At 47.9% G+C, this 6,980-nt stretch overlaps 1 long non-coding RNA gene across 1 annotated transcript; it reads right to left on the reverse strand.

Moving 5' to 3' along the window:
* Positions 1-362: 362 nt before the first annotated feature.
* LOC138063486 (uncharacterized) lies at positions 363-2,859 on the reverse strand. Its single transcript, XR_011137062.1, has 4 exons — positions 2,826-2,859; positions 1,275-1,459; positions 937-1,000; positions 363-676 (listed from the first exon to the last, which is right to left on the reverse strand). It is a non-coding gene; the product is annotated as an uncharacterized lncRNA (long non-coding RNA).
* Between the last annotated feature and the right edge of the window lie 4,121 nt (positions 2,860-6,980).

A 6,980-nucleotide genomic window follows, 5' to 3' on the forward strand; every position in this document is an offset into this window, starting at 1 on the left:
ATCCTCCATCCTCGAGCACTGCCTCGCAGTGCTGACATACAATCTCTGTAACCTCAACTTTCCTGATATTCCTCAGGCCTAGCCTGCAGCACCCCTGAAACCTGACACCATTTGTTGGGGCCCAACATCTTCACCAGGAACCCCATGCAAGAGCAAAAAACTGATCCCCAGCCCCCAAGTCCCGCTGTTTCAGTGGTGCCTCTTCAGCATAAATCACAAGCCACACTACACAACTCCTGCTCCCCTTATCCCTGAACTTCCCACTCACCACCTGCTGCAACAGCTAGATAACAGGTTGGACATCCTAGGAAATGTAAAATGGCACATAGCTGCTGAAGCAATGGAAGCAATGGTCTCTGGAATTACTCCCCACTCCTCTGAACTGAGTACATTTCCAGGTGAGATTACTATCCAGCTCACAGGGAGGTACCTCCACACCAGCACCCACAGTTAGGTGTCCAGCTCTCTGCACTGAATCTCCTCCTAGGCATCTTCCTCAGGATGAATTGCATCCCACTGGAAAACCAACTTATTCTCTTCAGGGATGGCAAGGGTACACCAACCTGTGGCTCTCTGCACTTCAAACACCTCAGTTTAGCCAAGGCAGAGCCTCTTCCTGGGGTCTTCATTTTTCCAAGGACACAGAACACCTTTTCTGCCCAAAACCTCCACCTCCCTGCAGAAAATAAAATATATATAAGAAACAAGATTTGAGAGCTGGAGAAAATGCTTTGCTGTGAGGGCTTCAGATTCTGCCACAGACACATGAACTTCCTCCCACAGAGCCACCTCCCCAGCTAGCAGGCAAGGGCAGGGACACGGTGGAGTAAGGAAATGTAGCTTGTGAGCTGTATGGTAGGAGCTGTGAGAAGGGCTCAGATACCCGTGTCCTGTTTAATAAACTACAGTCACAAAACCATCAAGGAGACATTTTACCCTGAAGAACTTCAAAACATGAGCCCTGAAGACAGCAGAATCTACAAAATTGAGAAGATCATTCCTGTAAAGGAAGAAAGAAACAGCTGCTGGTAAAGTGGCACGGCTGGTCCAGCAATTATCAGTTGCCCAGAAGCCTCCCAAGTCTGCACGTCTAGCTTTTGGGCTTGGAGCTGGGGGAAATAAAAGGAGAGAGGACAGTGTTTTTAAGATCATACTGCCCAGCAATGACAGCCCCAGGATTTGCCACCAAACACAACTCAGACTTTGTCGTAGAGCAGGTGAGGCCCCCGGAGCACTCAGGCGAGTGAGACCTGGGGCTGGCAGAAGTACAATACCTGCACAGATGGGAAAAACATCAAAGGGAAACTTCCTTTGAAACTGTGCTGCTGGGTATGACATGGCACTATCCTTCGCAGAGAGGCTGTTCACCACTCCTCTCCAGCTTGATGGAAAGTAGGAACAATCTTCTTAGCTCCCACAGCAAAGCTCCAACCATTGACTTCCCAGCCATAGTCCTGGTCTATGATTAAGAAAACAAAGCTTAAAACAGACAACAGTCTTCAAAGCTTTTGTACAGCCAGGGGTCTAGTGCAGGGGAATTAGCTGCCTGATTCAGAGATTAGGTCTCAGCTCAGACCTCAGCTTAGATTAAGCTCACACCTAAGCTTTAGACGCTCTGACAACTGCAATTAGGTGGAACATATTCACCTTTGTTACCTCTGTATTCCTATTTCCTTCTTTCGGGGGGCATCAGGACCTTCATATCCCACACCCACCTACTTGATCCTTCCAGTCTTTTCGAAGGCAGCCACTTCTGGCTTTTTCCCCGAATGCCACACAACTGACGCGTGAGAGAACACTGAGTTACCTGCCAAGGCTTACACTGTGCAGCAGGCAGGAGCCAGAGGCAGGACCTGCCAGGCACTTTTGGAGTTGCAGTATTGTTCCTCAAGTGTCCCGTATGAGCAGAGAGCAGCGTGACTCTCCAATAAGCGCATGGAACTACAAGGAGATCACACTCCCTATGATGCACTGAGGAGGAGTACTAAACTGTCTCTCCTGTGTGGGCAACGCGCAGTATGTTAACCACACTTGGAACCAGAACAAGATGATGCCCAGGATGAGACCGGAGCTGCTGCATTTCTGAGCAAGAACGGAACAATTTGGCCCAAGCTTTTGGCTTTGCAAAACTGAGTTCTTATCTATTTCTTTGCTCTATCCAAGCACTGTGTGAAGGGAAACTGGACAGAACTTGTCCTGAGTGAAAGCATGTTGAGCCCCACTTCTAGAGCTAGAAGGGCAGCTCTGATGGGGAATGAGAAACAGAAGTGATAACTGCAAAGAGCTAAAGAACGGAGGGGGTGCTATCAGTCTCCGACAATTGTATACACCTTGCAGAAAGGTGCAGAGTCTAAGCTGTTCTTCTGCACTTCCCCTGTGGCCAATGCAGAGAGCCTTCCTGAAGGAAATCTATTGCTTTCTGATTCACTTGTGCAGAGCACCTCGGATAAATCACCCTCTTCCTCATTTTCCCCAGTGGCCAAGGGGACCATGTCTTCATCTGGAGGAAAGATGATGGTCCACAAAGGGACCGGATTCTTCTTTAGACTGTTTTCTGCTGCCCAGATGAAGTGGGATAAGTCATGCCTCCTAAATACTGCTTTTTCTTCATATATTCACAATGGCGTAGAAACAAAATAAATGACAGCACAAGACCTCTGGGAAAGTGCCATTTGTTGAAGAATGCTCCCCCTTCCCCTGGGAATAACACCTGGCATGAGAACATTCTTCACTCAACAGCATACAAGGAAGAGTGCAGGTATTTCTGGTTGAAAATACTCAATCAGCTTTCCCTAAAAAGGAAATAAGAAACAACACAAGCTTACCCCTGCACTGGCTTGCTTCACTGGCTGGATCTGGTCACAAGCATTTTCTCCTGCTCTGTAATGCCTGAGAGAAGTAGAGAGAAAGACAGAAATGGGCGGTTTCCATGTTGTCACATTCAATTGTGAAGAAGTCACCTCCCGGTTAAGAAAGGTTTTTCGAAGAGCTGAATCTGGCTACCACCTCTGCTGCACACATGAACAAGGGAAAACATCCCGTCAGCTTGCAGCACCACTCTTCTGCAGCAGCAAGACTGGGAGAGGAGGGAGAGCTGGCGTCCTTCCCCACTTCCTTCCACCTAAACCTGGCAGAAGCCCTTTCCTTTCTCTGCATCAGTTTCACTAGCTGGAAGATGGGGAAGCCACCAGCTCCTCCTCCTTGGGCATCTATTGGGGAGGAATACTGAGAGTTAGGTGCTATCCTGCAAGGGAAAACATGAACATTTGCAACCATATCTGCATCCACGCAGAGCTAGCCCACTCAAACTAAACACCAGCACACTGAGCTGGCACCTTACAGATGTTCACTTGCAGTTTAGAGGCTAGTCAGGAGACTGCCTCCATTTGGGAAGGAGTCCCCATTAAAACAACACAGGCTCTGAAGATCAAGAAAACACACAGACATTGAAGGTCTCCTCATATACATCCCTTTTCCTCCAAAAACTAATATCTTCATTGTCACCAAAGATCCACCTTTTCAAGGGGCAGACCTACAACCGACCCCCATGGTATCCCATGCTCATTGTGCTTTAAAGCCATTCAATCCAGGATGGTAATAGAGACTCTGTACCTGATCAGATCATTTCTCTGAGACCACTCTGAGTACTTGGGACCTCTTATTTAAGGAACAAACTGGAAAAAAAAAAACATAGGGACAATAGTAAGTTTATACACATGACATTTGAACAAGCTGATGGCTAGAGAAGAAACTTGTTTGTCAGCAAACCCGTTTAACCTGGCCTCTCTGCAGGACACAGTTCAAAACACCTTCAAAAGTTACATGCCTTCAACTTTCTAGAGAAGCTTCGAAAAAAGAAACGACCTTGATATAAACAACAGAACTGGGCTTGTCCAGAAATGGTGCAATTTGCTTACTTGATTTGAACATTCTGCCATCATTACAAACAAAACAAAAGAAAACAAAGCACACCAAAACAAAGCAAAGACATAGTTACAAAGGGATTCTTTAAGAGGCTTGTCTAAACTCTACATTCAGTTAACTAAAGGGCACCTAAGGGTGCACAAGGAATTGATTAACTGACATTACTGCAAAAAGCCAGACGCTACAAAGGTCACCCCTAGGAGAACAGACTTCCGCCTACGCCTAAGCAAGTCACTCGCACACCAAAGGCTCTCTCATTCACTTGTAACATGCATCTTCACTTTCACAAAAACCTTACAAAGCCACTTCAGCCAAGAACTAGCTGACAGGGTTTTGGGGTTTGTTGTCATTCTTTCCAGAAAGAGCTTGCTTAATTCCATAGATCCCGACAGAAGCTTGTTAGAGAAGAGAATTGTAGCTGATTTAGCTTCAGCTTAGCCCAAGTCTGACTCTTGCTTAGTATTAGTGCCCGAAGTAGATGAAGCCGGCAGGCCTCAAGGCCCAACTGTCAGTGAACTCCAGAAACATTGCTGATGATGTGACTTTGCCCACCAGGTAACTGCAAAACAGATTACAATCAGCTAATACAAATACAAAACTAGCTAGTGAGGATACAAAGTAGAATGCAGGGGACAAGATGGGATGCACCTGGGTTGTGGTTGACCTTCCAGAAGGGAAGGCACTGTGGGAAACAAGGACATGGCAGCCAGCCTGGGATGAAGGCCTAGGCCAGACAGAAGGAGAGAGACACCAGTCAGAAGGAGAGAGACACCAGTCAGAAGGAGAGAGACCACTGACTCAGTAAAGACGACTGGAGGAGACCTTCCCTGGCAGGCAGGGAAATAAAACTGTAAAGGGTATAGTTACCCCAGAATTTCTTTGTTCGGGGTCCCTTCCCAGAGGCACCCAGCTCGAGCTGTCACTATGCTGTACTGTCATTTACATGAATCATTCATTTTGCTGCTATACGTGTGTGAGACTCTGCTCCTTGGAAACCTCGGGTCAAACTGTTCCCATAACAAGCTATATTAGCAAAAAAGCTCCAGCTGATTTAGACATCCTCAACCAAAAGACTGGAGACTTTCAGCTGAAACACTCTCGCTGCTGCCCATGGGCAGAGGCACACAACCAGAGAACACCACCTGGAGCCCAGGTCACTCTTCTGACATGGGATCTCAACCACTGGCAGGAGAAATAGTGTATCCTGTCACAGTCACTCAGCACAGACAACATCATGAATGAAAAGCCTCACCATTTCAGTAACAATGATTTAGGAGAAGAACCAGAGTTTTCCTCGGGACACAACACCCAAAAACAATAAGGCATACTAATTACTTGGAAAACGTACAACTCCTGATGTTCTCTCCCTTGCCTCCGTCTGCCCAGGGTCCTCCACCCGTGCCTCGATGCCGAGGAAAGAACAGGCAGAACAGGGCTGGGCAGCCACACAAACGTCTCACACAGACTGACTTCCCTGCGCAGAGCCCAGACTCCCAATGCTACGCGTCAGGTCCTGAGTTCTCCCCTCCCAGCACCTCGCCGATCATCTCCCCCCCCCACATGGCACGGTCTCTCCAGCAGCACCTCCTGCCACCGCGGCAGCATCTCAGGAACACCCCACACACCTCAACCAGGCAGCAGACTGCTCACACACAGCTGTGACTCCCACCACCGCAACTTTGGCCTCTTTCTCACATGCCTCCCACTAACACCCCCTTCTCGCACCCAACGTTTCTGGCTGTTACCAGCAATGACATACCACCCCGGCCTAGACGTAAAGCCTGCCTCCTTCCTCAAGGAAACAAAGAGACTAAAGAGTACTAAGCCATCTAAGGTCAGAAGCAAACACACAAATCACTACCTTCTGGAAGCTCCAGAAAATGACAAGCCCACGTAGGACACGAAATAAAAGACAGAACAGCAACTCACAGGCACCCACTTAAATAACATCCGGCTAAAGTAATGCTCGGGAACTAGGTCTCACAACCAACTCTCAGCTGCACACTTCCTCACCAGGCAGAAGACAACAGTCAGGGGACAGAGTTTGTCAGCTGGTACAAAGAGGGAGTCTGGTAAATACTTCTGCTTCAGAAACAGAAACTGAAGGTGGTTTCTAAGGTTTCTTCCTAGTCTTTTTGAAAGCAAACAGAAAACACTGGAAGGATTCTTCAGTCTTTCTTCAACAAAATCCCTTCTTCTCAACTCTCATCCTCCCACACCAAGCTGGTGCCATCGCTATTGGACCATCTCCCCTTTTGTGTCAGGTACACCCAAACTTCCTACAACAGAAATGATATCCTTCACAGAACACACAATGTTTGCTGTGAATATACGACCAAAATCAAGCACAAAATACTGGGGGGAGAGGGGGAAATGCAAATGCCAATCTATTCCTGTAAAAAAGCATTCTCATTCAGTACTTGCTCACATTTCAGAAGGTAAAACTCAAGAAGGCAAAACATCTCTGTGTCCTCCAGGTCAACTTTTAGCACAACGTTAGTTTCAGTCGAGCTGTCTTCAGGCACAACTTGCCAGCAGCAGCCTTCCAGCAGACACAAAGTACAACTCAATCTTCCCAATGTGACCTTCAGGGATAACTACCGCTTAAATACCTGGCTACAGTAACAACACCCGCTCTTGAACAGAAGCACATCCTGCTCCAGGTTCAGGAGAGCACTCACCATCCGCGAGAGTGCTGTCCTGTCCTTTCTCAAACCCTTCGGGGTCAGATGTAGTTTGATCACACAGGAGTCGTCATTTTCTCTACATAATTCAGTAATAAACAAGGAAAGCTCAGATTTGCTAAAGCAGCCAGAGGCAGGGAGCACGGATGGACCCAAGGCAGAAGGAAGGAAAAATGCAGCTATGCTTAGATGCCTCCATCTCCAACAGCGACACCCACCTCGATGAGAGGGTGACACTCTGCCTTTACAACTGGGGTTTTGCCAAGGGCCTGGGAGAAAGCAATGAGGACAGTGGTGTCGAGGAATACTGGAAACACCCGGGAAACCCGGGCCCTGACCCGTGAGTCCCCTGACAACGCTCCCCCCGCCAGG

Source organism: Struthio camelus, chromosome 32, assembly GCF_040807025.1.
Source record: "Struthio camelus isolate bStrCam1 chromosome 32, bStrCam1.hap1, whole genome shotgun sequence".
In the NCBI taxonomy this organism is placed as follows: Eukaryota; Metazoa; Chordata; class Aves; order Struthioniformes; family Struthionidae; genus Struthio; species Struthio camelus.